The 14471-nt window shown below is 40.1% G+C and overlaps 1 protein-coding gene across 1 annotated transcript in view; it reads left to right on the top strand.

Annotated features, from left to right (window-relative positions):
- Positions 1-14471, top strand: part of LOC133380727 (contactin-4-like) — a 604583-nt gene that overhangs the window by 392873 nt on the left and 197239 nt on the right. The window lies entirely within an intron of this gene.

Raw genomic sequence — 14471 nt, 5'->3', positions numbered from 1 at the left:
TCAGGAAACCTTTTCCAACTCGCAGGTTTTAGCAGAGGCTGACCATGATGCAAGTTTAGCAGGGCCCATTAGTGTTCACATACACTGCCAGCATTATAACCCAGAATGGGAATCTGACCGCAGTGACTGTAGAAGAGCTATAGTTGAGCCTTTATATCTACCTGTTGTTGTTGTTATGTGCCTTCAGGTCAATTCCAACTTATGACGACCCTATGAATAAGCAACCTCCATTAGCATAAACCACCCTGTTCAGATATTGTACGTTCAAGTCTGTGGCTTCCTTTATGGAAACAATCAATCTCTTCTTTGGTCCTCTTCTTTTTCTACCCCCTTCTGCTTTTCCCAGCATGATTATATTTTCTAGTGAATCATGTCTTCTCATTATGTGTCCAAAATATGATAACCTCAGTTTCATCATTTTAGCTTCTAATGATACTTCTGCTTTAATCTGTTCTAACACCCAATTTGTCTTTTTCGCTGTCCATGGTATCTGAAAGCTCTCCTCAAACACCACATTTCAAATAAGTTGATTTTTCTCTTATCTGTTTTTTTCACCGTCCAACTTTCACATCCATACATAGAGATCGGGAATACCATGGTCTGAAAGATCCTGACTTTAGTGTTCAGTGATACATCTTTGCATTTGAGGACCTTTTCTAGTTCTCTCACAGCTGCCCTCCCCAGTCCTAGACTTCTTCTGATTTCCTGACTATTGTCTCCATTTTGGTTAATGACTGTGCCATGGTATTGATAATCCTTGACAAGTTCAATGTCCTCATTGTCAGCTTTAAAGTTACATAAATCTTCTGTTGTCATTACTTTAGTTCTTCTTGATGTTCAGTTATAGTCCTGCTTTTGTGCTTTCCTCTTTAACTTTCATCAGCATTCTTTTCAAATCATTACTGGTTTCTGCTAAGAGTATGGTATCATCTGCATATCTTAAATTATTGATATTTCTCCCTCCAATTTTCACACCTCCTTCATCTTGGTCCAATCCTGCTTTCCGTATGGTATGTTCTGCATATAAATTAAACAAACAAGGTGATAAAATACACCCATCTCACACCCTTTCTGATTGGGAACCAATTGATTTGTCCATATTCTGTCCTTGCAGTAGCCTCTTGTCCAGAGTATAAGTTGCACATCAGGACAATCAGATGCTGTGGCACCCCCATTTCTTTTAAACCATTCCATAGTTTTTCATGATCTACACAATCAAAGGTTTTGCTGTAATCTATAAAGCAGAGGCTGATTTCCTTCTGAAATTCCTCTGTCTGTTCCATTATCAAACGTATGTTTGCAATAATGATCTCTGGTACCTCTTCCTTTTCTAAATCCAGCTTGGACATCTGGCATATCTCACTCCATGTATGGTAAGAGCCTTTGTTGTAGAATCTTAAGCGTTAATTTACTTGCATGGGAGATTAAGGCAATAGTTCAATAATTACTGCATTCCCTGGGATCCCCTTTATTTGGAATTAGGATATATATTGAACGCTTCCAGTCTGTGGGCCATTGTTTAGTTTTCCATATTTGTTGAAAACTTTTTGTCAAAATGTGGACAGATTCAGTCTTAGTAACTTGTAGGTACTCTACTGATATGCCATCTGTTCCTGGTGATTTGTTTCTCCAAACATTTTACGAGCAGCTTTCACCTTTCTAAAATTCCTGGTTCATCATACGGTTCCTCCATGAATGAATCTGTCATTTTTGCATCTCTTTTATAGAGTTCTTCAGTGTATTGCTTCCATCTTCCTTTTATTTCATCACGGTCAGTCAGTGTGTTCCCCTGTTGATAATTCAACATCCCTACTCTTGGTTTAAATTTCCCTTTAATTTCTCTAATCTTTTGGAATAGGGTTCTTGTTCTTCCTTTTTTGTTGTCCTCTTCTATTTCTGTACAATAACTATTGTAATACTTCTCCTTGTCCCTACTAGTCACTGTATTATTGCCTGTAGGGTTGTGGCTGTGTTTCTTTCTCCTTTTGCTTTTGCTTTTCTTTCCCTCTTTAACCATTTTAAGAGTTTTAAGAGTTTCTTCAGTCATCCATTGAGGTCTTTCTCTCTTTTTAACTAGTGGTATTGTCTTTTTGCATTCTTCCCTGATAATGTCTCTGACTTCACTCCATAGTTCTTCTGGTTCTCTATTAACTAAGTTTAAAGCCTGAAATCTGTTCCTTATTTGACCTTTATGTTCTTCTGGGATGTTTTTTAAATTGTATTTTGGCATTATGATTGCTTTGTTGTTCTTCTTTAGCTTTACTCTGATTTTTGATATTACCAGCTCATGATCTGTACCGCAGTTTGCTCTTGGTCTTGTTTTCACAGAAAGTATGGCACTTCTCGATCCTCTGCTACCAATTATATAATTGATTTGATTTCTATATTGACCATTTGGTGATGTCCACATGTACAGTCATCTTTTCAGTTGCTCAAAAAATGTGTTTGCGAGAAACAAATTATTGGCTTCACAGAATTCAATGAGTCTCTCTCCTGCTTCATTTTTATCTCCTAAGCCCCATTTTCCCACAATTTCTATTTCTTCTCTGTTCCCTGCTTTTGCATTCCAGTCCCCCATGATTATCAGCACATCTTGTTTTGGTGTGTGATCAATTTCTTCCTGTACTTCTGTGTAAATCTTCTTCTGTGTTTGCTATTGGAGCGTAGACTTGGATGATGGTTATGTTAATAGGTTTCCCGTTAAATCTCATTGATATCACTTGCTCAGACCTTGCATTATAGCTCCTAATTGCTTTTGCTACATCACTTCTCACTTTTAAAGCAACCCCGTTTCTTCTTACTTTCTCATTTCCTGCATAAAATATCTTGTAGTTGCGTGATTGAAAATGTCCCATTCCCATCCATTTCACTCACACCAAGTATTGTAATGTTGATGCATTCCATTTCTTGCTTGACAATTTCTCACTTTCCCTGGTTCATGCTTCTCATATTCCACGTTCCTGTTGTGTATGTCGTACAACTCCAAACGCTAGTTTCACATCTGTGCACATCAGCCTCCGGGCTTCCTTTCAGCTTTGACCTGGTTGCATCATTAGTCACAGTGCTACTCGTACTTGTCCATTGTTCTTCCCCAGTAACTCAATGAGTGCCTTCTGCCCTGGGGGTCTCATCTTCTAGCACCATCTCGTGTTGCATTTTGGATACTCCGTTCATAGGGCTTTCATGGTAAGAGGTGTTCAGAGATGGTTTACCATTGCCTTCCTCTGAGTTTGGATGCATCTTAGTCTGGTGTCTCAGCTTTGACCATTCTGCCTTGGGAGTCTAGCCTCTTTGTCTAGACTCCTGTCAGCATTTCTCTCAGCTTCGTCAACACTCTCAAACTCCCTCACCACGTTAAGGTGTGCATCTTAGAGGAGGTATATTTACCTAACAAACATATATGCAAGGTGTTATCAACATTCCTGTTCAGGATGAGCCACTGATCTAGAGAAATCAACAGATATTTGGTGACATCTTCCAGAACCAGCAAGGTGTATCATTTATATATGAGACCAACGGGAGTCTTGAAACTGCCACAAGCAGTCAGTAAGACTGCAGAAGTGAAATTTCAGGGGGAATGGCTTGCTGTTTGGGTTTCCAAGAGCAGTGAAACAGCTCCTCCAGGAAGTGACCAACCAAGCTTCTCAAGGTTTACAAGCTAGACAAGGGGTATCCTGAAGCTGGGGATTATTTCTTCTTGGAGTCCCGTTGAGCAGCAGCCCGTCCATGATGAGCTCAGTGACCAAAGGACTATAATGTAGAGTGTCATCTGAGTCCCTTGCAAACACTGTCTTATCATCCACCAAAGGAAAGCGGTACCAGACAGGCTTAGAAAGAAAGAACTGGAGTGATTTTGACCCAGAGACTGCTATTCTATATCATACACAAGAACTGGAATCTACTTGCAATATGCAAAAGGAAAAGGATAATCACTGCAGACAAATCCATTGATTACTTCAAATAATGAGGGGAGCAGGGAGGTGCCACTCTCCATAGCGGTCATGTGTACAGAGGGCAGTGACAGCAACAGCTCTGGCACTCTCTGGCATGAAAAAAGGAATCTGAACTAGAATAGCATTATAATATATAAACAATTTCCTTAAAAAAAATTAAACACAGGCCTCTTGGCATTATGAGATGTCACAAGGAACTGGCAGAGAATTTTTGTTCCAAACTTATTGAAACTTTCATTCTGAATTTCCATTTCCTCCACTCACTGCTGCTTCTCTTTTTTGGTCACACCTACCCTCTTCAAAACCAGACATGAGTTCCTAATAGCTTCAGAACCACCCTGACCCCACAGTTCTGGGCATACATTATCTCAATATTCAGAAAAAATGTGTTTTATGGATATCTGCTTATGGATCTCTGAATGTGCACTGGAGTCTAATGGCACAGTGGAGAATTTGAATTGTGGTTGGTGTATAGTTTTATAAGTATGGGCCTGAATCACTTTCTCCCCTTGCATTTCTGTGAATCTAAGTATTTATTTCTAAGACAGCCACACTGGGAGTTCATCCAGACGACTGCAAAATGTGTGACACGCCCACTGTGTGTTCATTATTTTTCGGTCATCCAAGATGACATCTCGCGCTGTTACGCATTTTCGCGGGTTAAATCCGCTCCTTGCAATGCTGGCAAAAATGTGATTTGCTGTTTAAAATCGGGAATCATCTGCTGTGCCTTCAGGAGTTAGGATGCAATACCGTGGACTTAACAGCTGATGAGCGGTTCTTGGGCGTTTCCCCTTGCCCCTTCTCCACATTCCAGCCAATCACATATCTGCACTTTTGCATGTGCGAGAATAAGCCAGGGAATATTGAACCAATCATTGCAATGGTGGGGTGTTGGGGGGGTCTGCAACTACTGCGCAGATGCATTTTATTTTTTGCCAGCCTGCAAACTGGGCGGCCACTCTGGGTGAGATCTGCAATGCACAGCAAGCGAGAAAGGGGGTGGTGGTCGGTTTCAGCATGCCTCCCGAAAGCTTTGTCAATTTCATTCTACTTGCTGGGGTTTTTGCTTCAAATCAGAAAAGCATACATTTGTTTAAGTGTAATATCGCAAATACAAACAAGAAAAGGGCTGCTGGTCGGTTTCAGGCCTGCTCCTGAAAGCTTTGTCAATTTCATTCTCCGTGGGAAGGAAAGGGAGAAGGAGGGGTGTGTGACACGTTTCTTGCTTTTTTGGAGAAATAAGTGCAATTGCCAGCGTGTGTATCTCCTTAAATATCAATAAAGGCAGAAAAGCATACATTCGTTTAAGTGTAATATCGCAAATACAAACAAGAAAAGGGCTGCTGGTTGGTTTCAAGCCTGCTCCGGAAAGCTTTGTCAATTTCATTCTCCGTGGGAAGGAAAGGGAGAAGGGTGTGTGTGACACGTTTCTTGCTTTTTTGGAGAAATAAGTGCAATTGCCAGCGTGTGTATCTCCTTAAATATCAATAAAGGCAGAAAAGCATACATTCATTTAAGCATAATATCGCAAATACAAACAAGGCAGGCGTGAAACCGACCAGCAGCCTTCCCTTCCGAGGCGAGAACTCCTTTACAGCCATATTGTGCTTCATTGCAAAGGGGGAGAGGAGCGTACGTAATGTTTTTGCTGACCAATTGGTTGATAGGGGGAGGTTTTAGAGGTGGATCTTTGAAAAAGCAAAAAGAATGTAGGGGTCTTACCGGTGCGGGTGCAAAAAAGCATTTTTTTAATTGGGAAAGAGCGAACTAATAGGCAAAGTGAGGACTATCAGATGACAAACCGAATATGGAAACCGTGGATTATCCCGCTCCGTTTGGATAAGCCCTGGGTCTCATACTTGATGAAAGGCTTGATATAATGCTTTAATATAATGATTGGTGATGGTGGTGACTATAAAGTATGTTACCATGAGTGTGTCTCTGATGAATTCTTGCTTTGTATCAATTCTAGCATATTTACAGTTACCTTACCGAAGTCATTCACATAAAATGTATTGGAAATGCACTTAAAGTGCATACTAGTGTTTATTATAGGTATGTGGAAGACATTGCTGAGTTCAACAGGAAAGATCAACAACATTCATTTAAGCACAAGATGATCAGGTTTCTCTGGGGTTAAAGAGTTAATATAGCTGAAGACATGTTAAATTTGTATTAGGCTTGTCACAAAACAGCCTGAGACCTCTATTTATAATTTTCATATTACAACTCTCCGTTTCTGATAACTCACATGTTTAAATGCAATTTACTCTTGACTGTTCATACACTCTAGTATATTGAGAGGCTAACTGGCAAGAGTTGCTCTTTCAGAAGTGAATTGCAGCTTGCATTTCTTGCAATCAAATGTGTAAATTGCAAAGCATGCATGTTCTAAGAGGCTGATAGAAACATCTGGATTCTCTTTTTAAAAAATTGAGTTTGGCATGTCCAGTACATCTCAATATATATGACAGATTATTTTCATTAGAGCATTTCATCATTCAATTAGCACACTAACAGGCAAATTCATCAACATTTAATGTTCCAATTACATGAATAAGTGTTACATAGAGAAATTTCATAATGTTCTTCTCTAATTTAATGTAAAATATACATTAATGGTGTAATCCATCACTTTGATGCTAGTCATGGCAGCTTAGAATTGTTTTCATCTCTTAGTTTATTTATTTTATTTATTTATTATACTTGTACACCACCCCATAGCCGAAGCTCTCTGGGCGGTTTACAGTAACTAAAAACAAATACATTTTAAGATACATCTTTTAAAAAACAATTTAGAACACAATTTAAAAATTTAAAACAATGTAAAATATAAAATAGTTGTGACAGGTGTAGCAAGGGAGACAATAACAAAAATGCATTCTTGTTGATGAAATTACACTATTGGCGGGGAATCATCCTTTCCTATCCCTATGTTCCATGCACAATACAAATATTTGGAAACTTTTTAAGTATCAAAAAATTAGTTATTTTTCATTGGTCTGGCAGTAGGTAGATGTTTCCTTATTACCCAACAAATAAGAGCAAAACCACATGACCAGGCAAAAACTGGCTGACTGGGGTATATTTGGACCCCCATAAGATTTCCAGTGGAAGGATGAGGTAACTTTGTCCCCCAGAGACCATTTTTGTCTGTGTCATCAGCACAAGTGTGCTTAACAATACCAAGAACCTTGAGCCAAAAACAACAACACCTTATTCAGAGGAGGTAGACTTGTTCTAAGTAGTATATGTTAATCCCTTCCCCATGCATATTGAGTAAACAACACAGTTTGGGGGTATATTTTGACCCCAATGGGTTTTTGTTTTGTTTCCAGAAGCAAAATGGAAAGTAGTAACTGGATGAAATTTGGGGAAGTCGTACAGGTTTGTGGAAATGTCCTAGAAGAACAACTCTGCAGGTCTACTCATGTATAAATTACACAATAAAAGTGTGTGTGAGGCAGAAATTTTCCCCTAAGGCTTTTTGCTGGGTTATTTTTGGCCCCCAGTGGTTTTTTGTTTCCAGAAGGAAATGTGGTAACTGGCTGAAATGTATTAAACTTTGTGACAATGGCCTAGAAGGACATCTCTGTAGGTCTACATATGTGTAAATTATACAATGAATAGTGCACCTGGGGTCCAAAAGTATCCCACAAATTTGTATGAGTGCTACATGCCCAGTTTTTCCTTTTGAATTTTTGTTTGTCCTTTTAAAAAAGCAGCTTGATGGGGGAGCTATCCAAGATTGGGGGCATAGCCCAAGGAGAAGCTTTTGAAAACCCTTTCCTTCCACACCATGGCCCTAGTGGAAATTGCTCCCCCCAAAGGTGTGATTTGACAGTGGAGGGAAGATGCCATTGGTGGTCATGGCAGCTTTTGACCCCTGTCAAATAGCAGCTGGGGAAGGGAAGATTTTTTTGTTGGGACTGCATCTGTGGACAAATGAGTAACCCTCCTCCCTATGCACCATAGTCATGATTATAAGCCAGAGGTGCTGTTTTAAATGGGGGTGGTGGAAACTGACATGGAAGGTCAAACTACACAGTTAATACGTCTAACTTGGCCCAAAGATATACAAAACAGAATTGGTGTGTGTTGGACCATGTAATGTCAGCATAATGAGAGTCAGTGTGGTGTAATGGTTGGAGTGTTGGAGTAGAACCTGGAAGGCCAGGGTTTAGATCCCCACTCAGCCATGAAGCTCAGTGGGTGACTTTGGCCAGTCACAGTCTCCCAGTCTAACCTTCTCACATGTTGTTTTGAGGTTAAAATGGAGAGGGAGAATGTCATATGCCACCTTAAACTCCTTGGAGAAAATGTCAAAAATAAATGCTAAACAAATAGAGGTTGTAGACATTTTAGATACGTAGACATTTTTCTTTGGAATACTTGAAAAGTAGGTACTTGACGTCTAGAGAAAGCAATGGGAAGTTGTTTAAAATATCAGTATTTTTAAGTCTGTTAAATGCCTGCCCCCTCTTCGCCCCTTCCTTCCTCGGCCTCTCTGCAAGACAAGACATCTACAAAAAGTTGTATTGCATACCTGCATGTTTCATTTTCCTTTTAATTCTGCACCCTAACCTGCCTCTCAAGGCTGCTAAAATGTAAAACTTCAGATGCTTTAGTACTTTCTGAAAGCAATAGTTCATTCTCTTGTTAACTTAAATTGGGCTGTTTCTATTGCATGGTACAATCAGAAAGTGCTCTTTAACCCATTGGTCAAGTGTTTTCAATACCAGGTAGCATGTTCTCCTCAGGGAACTAAAACATATCAAAAACAGGGACAGCCAAGCAATGGTAAAAGTAGACTTTGTTTAAGCAGTTCCCTGGATCAATATAAGACCAGTTTGTTACTGCTTTGTAGAAACTGTATTTATTTCATTGTGACAAGAAGAATATAAAAAGGCAATCTGTGTGGTATAAAACCTTTTTTAAAATAACCTTTGCTCTTGTCTTTCCATAGTAAGAATTGTCTTCATGTTTGGACTTCTCTTCTACAACCTGTCCCTAAAAATGGGAGTGGGAGTTATAGCTTTAAAAAGAGTTTACAACTTGTAGTCTGTTCTCTTCAGTCAAAGTACCCTTCTTACCTTTCACTGCACAAAACCTGTTGGCAGTGCTTCTCTCTTGATTTCCTGTATGTGTTCATTCTGGGCATGCAGATAGCAAAGCTGTTCATTTTTCACCCATTCTGAGAAAAGGGAAAAACAGAGTTGTAAACTGGGACTCTGGGTCTAGAGTGCTTGCTCTAGGCTCATATTATGCAAGGCCGCAGTGCTGTTTAATATATATATTTGCCCACAATATTTCTTGGTCCTAGTACTATTTAAGATTTGGCACAAGATACCACCAGTATGCTGATACCCAGCTCTATTTCTCTGTAATATCTGAATCAGGAGAGGTTCTGCATTTCCTAAACTGATGTCTGGTTGCAGTGATAGACTGGATGAAGGCTAATAAGGATCTTAAGAACCACCTGAGCCCTTATATCCCAGCTCGATCATTGTGATAATCCAGAGGAGTGCTGTTAGTTGTCCTCATATTACAGAGGCTTGAGTATCTTCAAGTAGAATCAGGCATTTAGTGTTGCAGGTCCCATTTTGTTGAATACTCTTTGGGAGATTCAACAGACATCCTCACTGTTAACTTTCAGGTGTTTCTTGAAGACCTTTTTATGCTGATTGGCCTATACAGCTGTTTGCTGTTTAAACAGTCTGCATCTGTATTATACAGTAGGGTCCCACTTCTCAGCACTCCGCTAATACGGCGGGGAGGACGGATGTGCCGACGCATGGGAAGCGGCCAGGTTCCCCCCCATGGGACCGGTGGGGCTCATGCAGTGCGGCCCTCAGACTTGACCACCGAGCAGTCGCGGGTGGTTGCGTTTTGTTGTCCCAGGGCCGGGGCCCAGGCAAGCAAATGTGACTGGCCAGTGTTCATGGGGCCTTCTTGCCAAGGTCTCACCGCCGTTCCTCGATGGACGCTGGGAGGGCCCAGCCTCTGCCTACGCCCCCTCGGGTGCACTGGGCCGCACGGAGGGAAACTCCGGAGGCCTGCAGGAGGACTAAGTATTTCAACTGAGCTTATTTACAAGGAGCTGAAGAAAGACTTGACTAAACATGAGCTGCTAGGTGGTCTCAGGTCTTGCAAGGACTTGGTGCCTGCATAAAGCTGAGGGTGCCTTACCAGAGATGCATTCTGCACCGGCCTGAGCATGAGGGTCCAGCAGCTGTGCCCTTCGGCCTCCCAGGCACAGTCCTGCTGCTACAGGAACGAGAGGCGGCACGGGGCCGAGGATATCCCGACTGCCTCAGCAAAGTAAGCTTCTAAATGGAATCGCCTGGGCTCAAAGCCCTGTGGGATCCTCTCCCTCCAGCTTCACCCATACTTGCTGCCTCAGGAAAGTTCTTCCCCCCCACAAACGAGACATAAGAAGGGCAACCAACAGCAAATGATGTGCCGCCCCAGATCCCAAGGCCTACCCAGGGAACAGAGAGAGGCTGCAGCAGCATCTTTTCCTTGACGTGTCTCCCCCCCCCGCGGCTATGTTCCACTTTTCGGCGATTTTCTCTTTTTGGCAGGGATCTGGAACCTCTGCCGTGTGAGTGGGGCCCTACTGTAACTGTTTAAAAACAGATTTGTCATTTGTGTGTTCATTGTTTTGTCATTTGTGTGTTTGCCACCCTGGGCTCCTTTAGGAGGAAGAGTGGGATATAAACAATCATTTTAAAGCTTATTTTGTAGTGTATTATTTTTTATGTTTTATTGTACTTGTAGATATTGTTGCACACTGCCTTGATATTTTATATGAGTTGGTGGCATATAAATATTTTTACAAATAAACAAAACTGCATCTGAATCCTGACAAGTTGGAGACCATATGGATGAGTGGTTCCCAGGTCGAGGAATTGGGTTGTGCACCAACAGCGAGTGAGGTTGCACTCTCTCTTAAAGAGCTGGTGTTCCTAGTTCCTTTGCTGTCCCTAGAAGCTCAGGTGACCTCAGTAGCTTGGAGCACCCATTACCAAATTTGGTTAGTGTACCTACTATGACCAAAGATAGCCTTGGCAGTAGTCCATACATTGGTAACTTCACAGTAATATGTTGTATATGAGGCTATGTAGTGCCTGGTTCAGAAGCTGCAGCTATTGCAAAATGCAGTTGCTAGACTGCTTAGTGGGACACCCAGCTTTATACATATTATAAAGACCTGCTCTGGCTGCATATCAGCTACCGAGCCAAGTTCCAGGTTTGGTAATGACATTCAGGATGAGGTTACCTAGCAGACTGCTTCCCCTAGTACAGATCAAACTTCCAAAGAGACCCTGCTGATCTGACCAGTGGAGTGTCACTTGGTGATAAGGGAGAAGTGGGCTTTCTCAGTGATAGCATCCACTCTCTGGAATGCCATCCCCCAGATAATTTGTGAGACAATGACAGTGGTGACCTCTAAACACCTCTTTCAAGCATATATGTTTAGCCAAGCTTCCCTGAATGGCAAATCTTGGGGCAGAGCTGGCTTTTTTTTTTTAATAATTTTTATTCAAATTTTTCAAAAGACAAACAAAACAAAGTCAAAAAACATAACAACAAAAAAAATAAAAATAAAATAGTTGACTTCCGATTTGTCGCAGATCAGCTATAAGTATATAATATACATCAAACCTGTCCCTTAATATATACATACAGGATCACTTTTCTCCATAGGCTATCTTAGTTAATCGTCAAATCCCAATATCATCATTTTATTTTGATCTTTCAACAAAAAGTCTAAGAGAGGCTTCCATTCCTTAAGAAATGTGTCTGTCGATTTTTCTCTAAGTAGACATGTCAATTTATCCATCTCTACTAAGTCCATTAATTTCAATAGCCATTCTTCCGTTGTTGGTGTTGATTCCATTTTCCACTTTTGTGCATATAATAATCTTGCTGCCGTAATCATATATAATATTATTCTTCCATATTTCTTTTCTATTTGTTTATCCATAAAACCCAGTAAAAAAAATTCTGGTTTTGACTGAATATTTATCTTTAGAATTTTTTGCATCATCCTACCTATCTGTGCCCAAAATGGTTTTGCCTTTTTACACAGCCACCACATATGATAAAATGATCCTTCTTGTTGTTTACATTTCCAACAAACATTAGAAACATTACTATACATTTTTGACAACTTTTCTGGAGTCATGTACCAACGGTACATCATTTTATAGAAATTTTCTTTAAAATTATAGCATAATGTAAATCTCAAGCCTTTTTTCCACATATTTTCCCATTGATCCATTTGTATGTTATAACCAAAAATTTTTGCCCACTTTACCATACACTCTTTTACTTGTTCTTCTTCCATATCCATTTTCAGTAAGAGTTTATACATTTTCGCAATTATATTTTCATCATTTGTACACAAACCTATTTCAAAATCAGATTTACTTATTTCAAACCCATACATTTTCTTGTCCATTTTATATCTTTCTAACAATTGTAAATAGGCAAACCATTGAGAACTATATCCTTCCTTTATCAGTTGTTCTCTCTCTTTCATTATATATTCTCCATGTACATTTTCTAATAGTTCTTGATAAGTTAACCATTTCTCTTTTCCAGCCATTTCTCTTCTGTAAAACGCTTCTTGACTTGAGACACATAATGGTATTTTCGAATAGAACCTTGGTTTATATCTATTCCATATTTTCAACAGAGGACGTCTTATAAAATGATTATTAAAGTCTACATTTACTTTTACTTTGTCATACCATAGATATCCATGCCATCCCCACTTCAGGTTATGGCCCTCCAAATCCAATAGTCTTTTATTCCTCAATAAAATCCATTCCTTTATCCAGACTAAACAGCAGGCAGCAAAATAAAGTCTCAGATTTGGTAATCCCAGTCCTCCTCTTTTTTTGGCGTCTTGTAGTAATTTAAATTTAACTCTTGGTTTTTTTCCTTGCCATACAAATTTAGAGATTTCTTTTTGCCATTGTTTAAAAGGTAAATCAGAGGATATTACAGGTATTGTTTGAAACAAAAACATCATTCTCGGTAATACATTCATTTTTATCACAGATATTCTACCCATTAATGACAATTGTAGTTTATCCCATCTTAGCAGATCTTTCTTAATCTCTGTCCATAATTTTTCATAATTATTATGAAACAACTTTGAATTTTTATTTGTCATAATGATACCTAAATATTTCAACTTTTTCTCTATTGTAAAATCTGTCTTGTCCATTAACTCTTTCTGTTCCCTTAAAGTTAAATTTTTCACCAACATCTTTGTTTTTTGATTGTTGATCTTAAATCCTGCTAACGGTCCAAATTCTTTTAATTTGTCCATCAATACATTAATTCCTTCCAAAGGCAGAGCTGGCATTTTTGATAGTCAACTCTAGGGTGAAGCCTAGCACAAATGGGACAAACTTTAGATATACAATATTAAAATGGGGAAGGAGAGAAGTGGAAAATGTCCTTGTTCTCTTGCTTTTCTAGCAACTAGCCAGGGAGCAAAAAGCCTTGGCCTGGCTGTACGCTGCTTTTTCTTGATTGGTTGCCAGTATTACTGCTGATTTTTACATAGATCTCTTATTCAGTGCTGGTGGCAGACTCTTCTACAGGCATCATCAGGACATGTCCTACCATTAGGCAGAGTGAGGCAATCACCTCAGGTGACCTGGGGAAACACCCCTCACCCCAGCCATTTCTACTGAGCCCCTTGGCCACTTTCATCTGTGATGACCTCCAAAGCAAGTGGGATTCCCTCAGCTCCACTCAGGTGCAGTAGAGGATGCTGTCCTATTGCCAGTATGGAAGTAAAATTCAACCCCCAGTCGGCTTCTGTATGTGAAATTGTGGGAGGAAGGTGGCATCTTGTCCTTTGCCTCAGGCAGCAAAATATCTTGGGTGCCATGACCTGTTTGTTTATCATCTTACATTACCTGTGGAATCTATCCAGTCCTAGAGCCTGAAACAAGGAGGTTCCAGATAATTGGTCTGGAATGGTAAGCTATGCAGTCTGCTTCCTGTGAGCCTGTACCTCTCACACTGAAGGGCGTAATGGCACTGTCCAGCTCTCCCAGACGCAGTGTTTTCTTCAGACTTTTCTTGGACTTTCCTGCCATTGTGCCTTGGGTCTTTTTCCTATGAGGAACATAGAATCTATTAATTCCAGGGGTTAACACGACACTGTGCAAAGAAGTACTTTCTTTGGTCTACCCTGAATCTTCCAACATTCAGCTTCAGCAGGTGGCCCCAAGTTCTAGTATGGGAGAGGGAGAAAAACTCCCTATCTACTTTATCCACATCATGCATAATTTTATAAACCTTAATCATGTCCCCTCTTACCATTTCCCTAATCTAAAAAGCCACTTTCCTCATAGGGGAATTGCTCTATCCCCTTGATCATTTTGATCGCCCTTTTCCAGCTCTGCAATATCCTTTTTGAGGGGAGGCAGCCAGAACTGTACATAGTACTCCAAGTGCGATCTCACCATAGATTTGTATAACAGC

The sequence above is a fragment of the Rhineura floridana genome, chromosome 3 (genome assembly GCF_030035675.1).
Source record: "Rhineura floridana isolate rRhiFlo1 chromosome 3, rRhiFlo1.hap2, whole genome shotgun sequence".
NCBI lineage: Eukaryota > Metazoa > Chordata > Lepidosauria > Squamata > Rhineuridae > Rhineura > Rhineura floridana.
This window is presented reverse-complemented; position numbering and strand designations above follow the sequence as displayed.